General features: G+C 45.1%; 1 long non-coding RNA gene across 1 annotated transcript; it reads right to left on the bottom strand.

Moving 5' to 3' along the window:
* Positions 1-5,537: 5,537 nt before the first annotated feature.
* On the bottom strand, positions 5,538-7,200 carry LOC112245887. The gene is made up of 3 exons (XR_002952827.2): positions 6,885-7,200; positions 6,486-6,679; positions 5,538-5,970 (listed from the first exon to the last, which is right to left on the bottom strand). It is a non-coding gene; the product is annotated as an uncharacterized LOC112245887 (long non-coding RNA).
* Positions 7,201-13,235: the final 6,035 nt, after the last annotated feature.

The following is a 13,235-nucleotide window of genomic DNA, read 5'->3' as shown; positions in this document are numbered from 1 at the left end:
CACCTTTACTTAACCAGATTGGCCAGTTGAGAACAAGTTCTCATTTACAACTCCGACCTGGCCAAGATAAAGCAAAGCAGTGCGACACAAACAACAGAGTTACACATGAAATAAATAAACGTACAGTCAATAACACAATATAAAAAAGTATATATACAGTGTGTGCAAATTGCGTAAGGAGATAATGCAATAAATAAGCCATAGTAGCGAAGTAATTACAATTTAGCATATTAACACTGGAGTGATATATGTGCAGATGTCACGCCCTGGTCAAAGTATATGGTGTTTGTCTTTATTTATTTGGTCAGGCCAGGGTGTGGCATGGGTTTTTGTATGTGGTGTGTATGTATTGGGATTGTAGCTTAGTGGGGTGTTCTAGTTAAGTCTATGGCTGTCTGAAGTGGTTGTCAATCAGAGGCAGGTGTTTATCGTTGTCTCTGATTGGGAACCATATTTAGGCAGCCATATTCTTTGAGTGTTTCGTGGGTGATTGTCCTTAGTGTCGTTGTTCCTGGCTCTGTGTTTGCACCAGATAGGACTGTTTAGGTTTTCACTTTTCTTGTTTTGTTTAGTCTGTTCATGTATAGTCGTCTTTATTAAAAACATGAATAACCACCACGCTGCATTTTGGTCCCCCTCTCCTTCAGATGAAGAAAACCGTTACAGAATCACCCACCACAACAGGACCAAGCGGCGTGGTAACGGGCAACAGCAAAAGCAGCAGCAGGAGAGGGAACAGAGGCAGCAGCAGCAGGAACAGCAACAGCGAGGTCAGGATTTTGGGACATGGGAGTAGAATCTGGACTACACAACTTGGGAGGAGATAGACAGGTGGGCGGTCAACGCAGGGAGAGTGCGGGAGCCCGCCTGGGATTCGATGGAGCAGTGTGCGGAAGGTTACAGGAGAATGAGGTTGGCGAAGCAAGCACGGCGGCGCGGACGGAAGCCCAAGAGTCAGCCCCAAAAATGTATTGGGGGGGCAACAGGGAGAGTGTGGCAGAGTCAGGAGTCAGACCTGAGCCAACTCCCCCTGTTTATCGTAAGGAGCCAAGGAGGAAACCAGAGCCGGTGTTGGAGGTGAGCGAAGCAGAGACGGTGAAGGAGTTAATGGGGAGATTGGAGGAGAGAGATATGAGGGAGTTGCTGTGTTGGTGCATGAGACACGGAATTCGCCCGACGGAGCGTGTCGAGGATTTGATGACACCTGGGTCAGCTCTCCATACTCGTCCTGAGGTGCGTGCTAGTCGGCTGGTGAAGATGGTGTCAGCCTCACGCACCAGGCCTCCTGTGCATCTCCCTAGCCCTGCACGTTCTGTGCCATCTCAGCACTACAGTGCTCCTAGCAATGCTAACCGTGGCGGGCGTGGTGCTGGTCAGGCACCGTGTTATGCGGTGGTTCGCACGGTGTCCCCAGTACGCGTGCTTAGCCCGGTGCGCTACATCCCAGCTTCCCACATCTGCCGGGCTAGGGTGAAGATCCAGCCAGGGCGGTTGGTGCCAGCCCTGCTCTCAAGATCTCCAGTACGCCTTCACGGTCCGGTCCATCCAGTGCCACCTCCACACACCAGCCCTCCGGTGGCAGCTCCCCGCACCAGGCTTCCTGTGCGTGTCCTCGGCCCAGTACCACCAGTGCCAGCACCACGCATCAGGCCTACAGTGTGTCCCGCCTGTCCAGCGCTGCCGGGGCCTTCCTCCTCTCCAGCGCTGCCGGGGCCTTCCTCCTCTCCAGCGCTGCTGGAGTCTCCCGCCTCTCCAGCGCTGCCAGAGCCTTCCTCTCCAGCGTTGCCGGAGTCTCCCGCTTGTTCAGCGCTGCAGGAGCCTTTCTCCTCTACAGCGCTGCTGGAGTCTCCCGCCTCTCCAGCGCTGCCAGAGCTGCCAGCCTATATGAAGCAGCCAGAGCTGCCAGCCTGCATGGAGCAGCCAGAGCTGTCAGTCTGCATGGAGCAGCCAGAGTGCCAGTCTGCATGAAGCAGCCAGATCTGCCAGTCTGCATGAAGCAGCCAGATCTGCCAGTCTGCATGGAGCAGCCAGAGCTGTCAGTCTGCATGAAGCAGCCAGAGCTGTCAGTCTGCATGGAGCAGCCAGAGCTGTCAGTCTGCAAGGAGCAGCCAGAGCTGTCAGTCTGCAAGGAGCTGCCAGTCTGCAAGGAGCTGCCAGTCTGCAAGGAGCTGCCAGTCTGTAAGAAGCCGCCAGAGCTGTCAGCCTATATGGAGCAGCCAGAGCCGCCAGTCAGCGTGGAGCAGCCAGAGCCGCCAGTCAGCATGGAGCAGCCAGATCCGTCAGTCTGCCAGGGTCCGCCAGTCAGCCAGACTCTTCCAGATCTGCCAGTCAGCCAGACTCTTCCAGATCTGCCAGTCAACCAGACTCTTCCAGATCTGCTAGTCAACCAGACTCTTCCAGATCCGCCAGTCAACCAGACTCTTCCAGATCTGCCAGTCAACCAGACTCTTCCAGATCCACCAGTCAGCCGGGATCTGCCAGAACTGCCAGTCGGCCGGGATCTGCCAGTCGGCCGGGATCTGCCAGTCGGCCAGGATCCGCCAGTCAGCCAGGATCCGCCGGTCAGCCAGACTCTTCCAGATCTGCCAGTCAGCCAGATTCTTCCAGATCTGCCAGTCAACCAGACTCTTCCAGATCTGCTAGTCAACCAGACTCTTCCAGATCCGCCAGTCAACCAGACTCTTCCAGATCCACCAGTCAACCAGACTCTTCCAGATCCGCCAGTCAGCCGGGATCTGCCAGAACTGCCAGTCGGCCAGGATCCGCCAGTCAGCCAGGATCTGCCAGATCCGCCAGTCAGCCAGGATCTGCCAGTCAGCCAGGATCTGCCGAAACCACCAGCCAGCCAGGATCTGGTAGATCCATCAACCTGCCTGAGCTTCCTCTCACTCCTGAGCTTCCTCTCACTCCTGAGCTTCCTCTCACTCCTGAGCTTCCCCTCAGTCCCAAGCTTCCCCTCAGTCCCGAGCTTCCCCTCAGTCCCGAGCTGCCTCAGTCCCGAGCTGCCCCTCAGTCCCGATCTGCTCCTCAGTCCAGTGGGGTTCTGGGTGAGGACTACTAGGCCATGGTCGGCGGCGAGAGTGGACTATCCAGGGACGCGAGGAGGAGGGACTAAGACATTGATTGAGTGGGGTCCACGTCCCGCGCCGGAGCTGCCACCATGGACAGACGCTCACCCGGACCCTCCCTATTGTTTTGAGGTGCGTCCGGGAGTCCGCACCTTAGGGGGGTTCTGTCACGCCCTGGTCAAAGTATATGGTGTTTGTCTTTATTTATTTGGTCAGGCCAGGGTGTGGCATGGGTTTTTGTATGTGGTGTGTATGTTTTGGGATTGTAGCTTAGTGGGGTGTTCTAGTTAAGTCTATGGCTGTCTGAAGTGGTTCTCAATCAGAGGCAGGTGTTTATCGTTGTCTCTGATTGGGAACCATATTTAGGCAGCCATATTCTTTGAGTGTTTCGTGGGTGATTGTCCTTAGTGTCGTTGTTCCTGGCTCTGTGTTTGCACCAGATAGGACTGTTTAGGTTTTCACTTTTCTTGTTTTGTTTAGTCTGTTCATGTATAGTCATCTTTATTAAAAACATGAATAACCACCACGCTGCATTTTGGTCCGCCTCTCCTTCAGATGAAGAAAACCGTTACAGCAGATGATGATGTGCAAGTAGAAATATTGATGTGCCAAAGAGCAAATCTGTCATGGTTTTCTTTAGGTGAAGTAGAGGCGGACCAAAATGCAGCGTGGTTGTTATTCATTGTACTTTATTAAAGAAACTGTAAAAGAATACTAACAAAACAACAAACGTGTGAAAACCTAAAACAGTCCTATCTGGTGCAAAACACAGAGACAGGAACAATCACCCACAAACACAGTGAAACCCAGGCTACCTAAATATGGTTCCCAATCAGAGACAATGACTAACACCTGCCTCTGATTGAGAACCATATCAGGCCAGACATAGAAATAGACAAACAAGACATCCAACATAGAATGCCCACTCAGATCACACCCTGACCAACCAAAACATAGAAACATACAAAGCAAACTATGGTCAGGGTGTGACAGTACCCCCCCCCCCCCAAGGTGCGGACTCCGGCTGCAAAACCTGAACCTATTGGGGAGGGTCTGGGTGGGCATCTGTCCGCGGTGGCGGCTCTGGTGCTGGACTTGGCCCCCACTTCACCGTAGTCTTAGTCCCCCACCTACATCTAAGATGTAGCTGGTGAACCAGGTGAGGCAGTCATTTGAGAAACCAAGGCTGTTGAGTATGCCAAAAAGAATACGGTGATTGAGTCGAAAGCCTTGGCCAGGTCGATGAAGACGGCTGCACGGTACTGTCTTTTATCGATGATGGTTATGATATTGTTTAGTACCTTGAGCGTGGCTGAGGTGCACCCGTGACCAGCTAGGAAACTGGATTGCACAGCGGAGAAGGTACGGTGGGGTTCAAAATGGTCGTTGATCTGTTTGTTAACTTGGCTTTCGAAGACTTTACAAAGGCAGGGCAGGATGTATAAAGGTCTGTATCAGTTTGGGTCTAGAGTGTCACCCCCTTTGAAGAGGGGGATGAAGAGGGGGATGGACCGAGGCAGCTTTCCAATCTTTAGGAATCTCGGACGATATGAAAGAGAGATTGAACAGACTGGTAATCGGGGTTGCAACCATGGAGGCGGATAATTTTAGAAAGAGAGGGTCCAGATTGTCTAGCCCAGCTGATGTGTACGGTTCCAGGTTTTGCAGCTCTTTCAGAACATCTGCTATCTGGATTTGGGTGAAGGAGAAGCTGGGGAGGCTTGGGCAAGTAGCTGTGGGGGGGTGCGGGGGGTGCGGAGCTGTTGGCCGGTGTTGGGGTAGCCAGAAGGAAAGCATGGCCAGCCATAGAGAAATGCTTCTTGAAGTTCTCGATTATTGTGGATTTATCGGTCTTATAACCAACAGTAGGTCAACATGGCATTGTAGCTCACAGACAAAACACTCCTCTTGCTTAGTTTCTTTGACACTTTGAATGGATGGGCACAGGCTGGCCTCATCCCTGTCATCAATATAAGTAAAGTTTCACACTCTATCTCTGAGGGTGATGGTGTCAGAGGGCACCTTTTTTAACTGCTATCACTAGGGTTGTATGTCATTCTTTATCTAAGTGACAATGCACATTCTTGTTTTCAAAATGTTTGTATTGCAGCAACGGTAAATAGTTAATGTAATGAACTGTCTCACAGAGTGACTCCAAGTGCCATGTAATGAAATTTGAAATATTTCTGTAATATGCCCCAGACGTTACATCCACCTCGTGGTGTAGGATCAACTTTTCAACCAGTCTATAAGGTGGATAGTACTTTTCCCACAGTTGTTGTTACCAGGCCACCTTTGACAATAACATTGGACAAAATGTACAGTACCAGTCAAAAGTTTGGACACACTTACTCATTCAGGGGTTTTCTTTATTTTTATTATTTTCTACATTGTAGAATAATAGTGAATACATCAAAACTATGAAATAACACATATGGAATCATGTAGAACCACAAAAATTGTTCAAGAAATCAAAATATATTTATATATTTTAGATTCTTCAAAGTAGCCGCCCTTTGCCTTGACAGCTTTACATCCCCAAAAAATCTAAGTAGGCTGGATTACGTAGGGTTGCAGAGAGTAGCAAAGTTTCCTTCCAGCAGTACTCTATAATACTTTACCAAGAGGGATTGGAAATATTTAATAAGGCAACAACACACACACACACCTATATTTGTGACATTGAAACACAGTCCTGTAAGCTTAGACTTTTGTAACTAGTTTTTATCAAATTTCTGTTTCATGAGCCTCGTCTTGTCCTGTTGTATCGTCATGTGGGACCATCTGGTGTCGGTGTGCTTCAGGCTTGCGTCTGAAGTACAAAATGAGTGGCATTGCTGAACTATATCTAATAACACCAAAGCCCGTCTGCCCCTGGTTACAAGAGGCACCTCACAGCATTCTGTAAAAGAGGAAGAGATGAGAGGAAGACAGGCTTTCAGCTTCCCCTCCCAAAGACTTGTTCCTCTGGTAGTACTGCCTGGTCACTGAACCTTTCATTGAGGTCATTGTAAACAGTTCCTCTCATGGGAAGTTTCACTCCGCAATGGTATTATTCTTGCATGCAGTACATCTATACAAAATGCTCATATGACTCATTTTCCCTCATGAAGTGAAATGTCAAATCCTTATTTAGTATGGGGGTTTTTGACTACAAATTTAGTCTAAATTCATACATTGTGGAATGTGTGTAGGAATAACACACTGTCAGGTTTTAGCCATTAGTGATTATGAAATGGTTTAATATTTCATCACTAAATCAGCGATCCATACTTGGTCACATTGCTCTACCCCTAAACCTGTTAGTAGGTCGCAGCTTTACCTGGAAGTGGGTGGAGAGTGAGCGAGCGGGTGAAGGTTTGATTGAGAACCTCTAGTCTCATTTCAACAATGATGGTGAGTACTGTTTGGACTGACCTCCATGGAGCTGTGGACATCATAGCGCCCCCTGCTGTCCAGGCCGATATGGCTGTGGCTCTGATTGAAGATGTCTCCACCAATGGAGTCCGTCCAACACACATCAGGCTGGGAGAAACCCTGAGAGGAGTGGAGGGTGATGATGAAGCTGTCACAGGATGACTGTACAGAGAGCTGGGGCTCCTTGAAGGGGGCTAGGGGTAAACAAAAACAACAACAACAACAATACTCCAATTCAGCTCTTAACAAAATAGAATTCTGACTGCAGAGGGCTTTAGGCAAGTAGATGACAATAAGCTGATTTTGTGCAGATAGCTTAATACTTTTAAGTCTCTTAATCCCTCATAGATGCAAGATTTAAAAAATAATCTGAATGGACAAAAATAAATAGTCTCTAACCTGCCACTAAAAGTTGTAGCTTTTCCTGGGTGCTTCCCTGTTCATCTGTCACATCACAGGTGCATGGGCCCTGGTCACTCAGCTGCACACCACTCAGTCTAAGTGACGCCTTTCCCACAGTGAGCTGGTCTTCAAACAGATGAGTTCGTCCCTTGTAAACAACACTCTGTCTTTCCAGCTGATGTCTCCCATGTAATAGCTGTGGACCACCTCTGACTCTCCACACTGCCAGTTGACAATCACGTTGTTGAGGTTCAGGTTTTCATACGGAGGGAAAGATCATCTAAGGGTGATGTCACTGTCCAGAGCTGTCACTCCCATAGGTGAAATAGGGAACTGAACCTCAATAATGACTAAGGAAGGAGACAAACAACACAGCCATCGATAAGGGAGAAACTTAAATTCTCTTGTATTACATCAGCAAAGATAGTGTGATACTTGTGTGCTTCTTGGTGACGGTTGTTGTTAAACCAATATTCTAAATAATGCTTTACTAAATGATATTGTACAAATGTACACATGATGAGATGACGGAATATGATAACTAGCTACCTGAGAAAAGCAATGAAGTCGAATGAAGCTGTGAGATGACAATTGTCTTTTCATCCCACATGTTTTTAAGTGGACCTGTAAAAAGAAAGTGTATTTGTGGAGAAACAATGCGGATCACATCAGAAGAAATACAGTAGACGACACGAGTCAAAAAGTGATTGATGACCTATTTCATGTGTTACGTGGTTATGCCCATATATGTACATCCTGTCTTTCCGTTCTCACGCTATCGAGTGAGTGCCTCATAGTGCATCTGTTTATGGTAAAGCATGTGTTTGCATTAAAGCTGTCAATATGATTGATGTGCAGTGACCTTGTTGAACTGTGGAATGTGTTTGAACATTTGAAAGAGTAGAGTATTGACTCTCTGCTGTTTAGTAATAATGTATATTAAACAGTAATTTCCAGGGGGGTCATGTATTGGTCAGTATAAGTAAAGAGCTGTGAACACTATGAGCGACAAGAATCCTCGAGAGATAAACCACAGAAGACTCTAAATAAATAAAACATGGCTCCTAGACCAATTTTATGTATATTGGGATTTAACTTCAAGGAATGAAATCAATGTCTCTCTCTCTCGCTCTCCATATGTGTTTGTGTGTGTGTGTTGACAAGGATCTGCTAATGACCTATGTCACCCCCCACAACATGGGGTTGTGTGTGGGAGGTCGTTCGGTAACAAGCAGAGAAGCATGCTGATTGTATTATTTTCTAAGAAAGAAATTAAAGAAGAATTATACAAATAAACATTTTAAAGGATATGAATGACATTTATGTATAAACATTTTAGAAGAAAATACAAGGTTTAAAAAAAAACTGGCCATATGTGTGTGTGTGTGTGTGTGTGTGTCCAGGCTGCAGGCTGCATGGTAGGTGTCAGGTTACGAGCTGTGGGTTGACACACAGAGAGAGAATCGTGATCAAGAAGCAAAATGCCTAATTTTACATGAATACAGTTAAAAATAATGTATATATATATATTACATGGGGTATTAAAGTGTAGTATTGTTTGATAATAATATGTGTGTTTTATATACATTTTAGTTTAAAAAAAACAGAGGTTTAGTATAATATTGCATAGCACACATTGTGTGCTATCCTATACCAATCTATCTTTACAGACATGTATCTATAACAAGGCATAGGAGGCCCTTATAAGTGTCCAAAAATGTCTCCAATATGTCACATATTGTAAGCATCTTTATTTTCATGCATATAGCTTGTCAACATCTATTTTTATGACCAAATTCAATTTTTTTAGTGTAGACATTCATTTTCTTCATGATTTCATGACTGTTTGATAGTAGATCCCTGAATGGTCAAAAAACCTCTTCAAGTAGAAGTATGTTTGTAGCACAAAATATCTTTATGCTATCAGCATGTTTCTCTGCTTGTTACCGAACGACCTCCCACACACAACCCCATGTTGTGGGGGGTGACATAGGTCATTAGCTCCACCCCGGACGCTACAGATCCTTGTCAACACACACAAACAAACACACATGGAGAGTGAGAGAGAGACAGCGATTTCATTCATTGAAGTTAAATCACAATACACCTAAAATTGGTCTAGGAGCCATGTTTTATTTATTTAGAGTTTTCTGTGGTTTATCTCAAGGTTTCTTGTCGCTCATAGTGTTCACAGCTCTTTACTTATACTGACCAATACATGACCCCTCTGGAAATTACTGTTTAATATACATTATTACTAAACAGCAGAGAGTCAATACTCTACTCTTTCAAATGTTCAAACACATTCCACAGTTCAACAAGGTCACTGCACATCAATCATATTGACAGCTTTAATGCAAACACATGCTTTACCATAAACAGATGCACTATGAGGCACTCACTCGATAGCGTGAGAACGGAAAGACAGGATGTACATATATGGGCATAACCACGTGACACATTAAATAGGTCATCAATCACTTTTTGACTCGTGTCGTGTACTGTATTTCTTCTAACATCCATATATTGAAAATACTATATGCCTTGTTACAACATGCATGGCTATACTTGTCTCAGTCAGATGTACCAAGATTCATGATAACTGATGAAGTAGGCCTATTTCAACTTAATCAGTTATGAGGATGAAAAGTGTCAAGGGTTGGCTAACTAAAGCCTTTTTTACATTGGCACTTTGAAGTGACCCAAATCAAAAAATATTGCATATCCGATTAGAAACCCAAGCTTTTTCCTGCAGTCTGAACAGCCAAAAAGCACATGGAATCAGATATGTCAAGCCACATTTCAAACCACCATGATAGATGGTTTGAAGTCCGATACAAATCTGATTCCTGGCCATTCGACTTGAAATTCAGCATTGCGATAGCTTCAAGCCTACCTACATCTTTTTACTTATTTTTCTACCCCGATTTCCAATTACGATCCAATTACAATCTTGTCTCATAGCTGAAACTCCCCAACGAGCTCGGAAACACTGTTCAACTGTCGATTGTCGTCAGACGCCTGGCCCTCAACAAGGAGTCGCTAGATCGCGAAGACCCAAATAAAGCCCCCCTGGTCATCCTTCTGAACTGAGCTGCAGGACAGGAAGGAAACTGCTTAGGGATGTGTGAAGGAAAAATTCTATGTTTGCCGGACCTATATAATTATTTGTAGCTTTATAATAGGAGCTTAGTATAGAAGCTTAGTAATGGGAAAGAGCTCTCTGCTTAAAGTAATAAGTAAGGCATATTGCTGTGCACATATGGAGGGGTGTAACTACAAGACAGTTTCACCACTTCCCCTGCCTCAGGGTAGGTTCCTACTCTCCCACTTTCACTCCCCACAGCCGTTCTGAGCATACAGCCAAGGACACATCTGGCAACCATAGATAGATCAAGGAGCAGAAACACCCTCTTTATTGTTCTAAAGCATCCTCTTCCTGCAAAACTAAGCCAGGCTGGGGTGATCAACACCCGGCACATTCGACCACAAGATTGACACAAAGTGACTGTGGAGCCCAGGTACGCCAGGGAAGGCTGGAATAAACCCTACCTAAGCAGTTTTTGGGTTTCTATACAAACCCCTTGCGTACTCTGTATTGTCGAGCTCTCACCCACCCACCTCAGAGTGTACTGCTGACCAGCTTCATTATTGCAATAATGATTAATTGTTTGAAGAAATCACTGTGTCTCTTCCACTTGGTTAGAATTTCCACGACAGATGTCAGTGCAAAGAAGAATACAAATACACATAATAAAAGTATTCCAAAACATGCATGTACAGTGGGGCAAAAAAGTATTTAGTCAGCCAACAATTGTGCAAGTTCTCCCACTTAAAAAGATGAGAGAGGCCTGTAATTTTCATCATAGGTACACTTCAACTATGACAAACAAAATGAGGGAAAAAAATCCAGATAATCGCATTGTAGGATTTTTTATGAATTTATTTGCAAATTATGGTCGAAAATAAGTATTTGGTCAATAACAAAAGTTTATCTCAATACTTTGTTATATACCCTTTGTTGGCAATGACAGAGGTCAAATGTTTTCTGTAAGTCTTCACAAGGTTTTCACACACTGTTGCTGGTATTTTGGCCCATTCCTCCATGCAGATCTCCTCTAGAGCAGTGATGTTTTGGGGCTGTTGCTGGGCAACACAGACTTTCAACTCCCTCCAAAGATTTTCTATGGGGTTGAGATCTGGAGACTGGCTAGGCCACTCCAGGACCTTGAAATGCTTCTAACGAAGCCACTCCTTTGTTGCCCTGGCGGTGTGTTTGAGATCATTGTCATGCTGAAAGACCCAGCCACGTTTCATCTTCAATGCCCTTGCTGATGGAAGGAGGTTTTCACTCAAAATCTCACGATACATGGCCCCATTCATTCTTTCCTTTACACGGATCAGTCGTCCTGGTCCCTTTGCAGAAAAACAGCCCAAAAGCATGATGTTTCCACCCCCATGCTTCACAGTATGTATGGTGTTCTTTGGATGCAACTCAGCATTCTTTGTCCTCCAAAGAGTTGAGTTTTTACCAAAAAGTTCTATTTTGGTTTCATCTGACCATATGACATTCTCCCAATCTTCTTCTGGATCATCCAAATGCTCTCTAGCAAAATTCAGACGGGCCTGGACATGTACTGGCTTAAGCAGGGGGACACGTCTGGCACTGCAGGATTTGAGTCCCTGGCGCGTAGTGTGTTACTGATGGTAGGCTTTGTTACTTTGGTCCCAGCTCTCTGCAGGTCATTCACTAGGTCCCCCCGTGTGGTTCTGGGATTTTTGCTTGTGATCATTTTGACCCCACGGGGTGAGATCTTGCGAGATCGAGGGAGATTATCAGTGGTCTTGTATGTCTTCCATTTCCTAATAATTGCTCACACAGTTGATTTCTTCAAACCATGCTGCTTACCTATTGCAGATTCAGTCTTCCCAGCCTGGTGCAGGTCTACAATTTTGTTTCTGGTGTCCTTTGACAGCTCTTTGGTCTTGGCCATAGTGGAGTTTGGAGTGTGACTGTTTGAGGTTGTGGACAGGTGTCTTTTATACTGATAACAAGTTCAAACAGGTGCCATTAATACAGGTAACGAGTGGAGGACAGAGGAGCCTCTTAAAGAAGAAGTTGCATGTCTGTGAGAGCCAGAAATCTTGCTTGTTTGTAGGTGACCAAATACCTATTTTCCACCATAATTTGCAAATAAATGAATTAAAAATCCTACAATGTGATTTTCTGGATTTTTTTTTTCTAATTTCGTCTGTCATAGTTGAAGTGTACCTATGATGAAAACAGGCCTCAGGCCTCTCTCATCTTTTTAAGTGGGAGAACTTGCACAATTGGTGGCTGACTAAATACTTTTTTGCCCCACTGTATATGCAACAAGGCACTAAAGTAATACTGGGGGGAAAAAAGCACAGCAAAGGAATACACTTTTTGGCCTAAATGCAAAGCTTTATGTTTGAGGCTGTCACATGTACTCCCTCTCCGGCCTCTAGGTCACCAGGCTGCTCGTTATGGCGCACACCTGTCAACATCTTTAAGCGTGTCAGCGCATAATGACACTCCATCACCTCCTTGATTACCTGCCCTATCTATATATGTCACTCCCTTTGGTTCCTTCCCCAGGCGTCATTATTTCTGTTCCTGTGTCATGTCTGTGCGTTGTTCTTGGTTATTATTTGGTATTATATTGTGTTAATTTATTAAAACACTCACTCCCTGAACTTGCCTCCTGACTCTCAGTGCACATCGTTAGAAGCAAACACAACACATCACTGAGTAACTGCCTCCTTCTTTCAAGCATTGTGGTGGCTGCATCATCAATCAATCACATTTATTTTTTAAGCCCTTTTTACATCCGCAGATGTCACAAAGTGCTATACAGAAACCCAGCCTAAAACCCCAAGCAGCACGCAATGTAGATTTGTAAAAGCATGGAATGGGTATTGTCATGTCTTTACTATCATTAAATTGAAGACATAGTTTTTATCAAAGATTCTCTGTAATTAGTATTACGCGATCAACTGATTAATCATGTAACTGTAATGAACTAGGAAGTCGGGGCACCAAGGAAAAATATTCAGATTACAAAGTTATCATGCTAATCCTAAATAACTAATCCTAATCCATGCTAATCCTTTGCACATGAACGCTCAATCATTTGGGAACAATTGCAATCAATATATATATTTAAGCTCAGTGTGTCGTCTTGATCGCTGGTGAAAAGTTGTTTCTTTTGTGGAATTGTCCATCTCTCTCCCTCTCTCTCTGTCGTGGTCATAGTGGATAGTTCAGAGTGACATTCATTTGTTTCGTTATAGAGTGGATGTTTCGGCGGTTGTCGTTGTTCGCGT

Source organism: Oncorhynchus tshawytscha, linkage group LG23 (assembly GCF_018296145.1).
Source record: "Oncorhynchus tshawytscha isolate Ot180627B linkage group LG23, Otsh_v2.0, whole genome shotgun sequence".
NCBI lineage: Eukaryota > Metazoa > Chordata > Actinopteri > Salmoniformes > Salmonidae > Oncorhynchus > Oncorhynchus tshawytscha.
The sequence above is the reverse complement of the archived record's forward strand: the minus strand, read 5'-3'. Positions and strand labels throughout refer to the sequence as shown.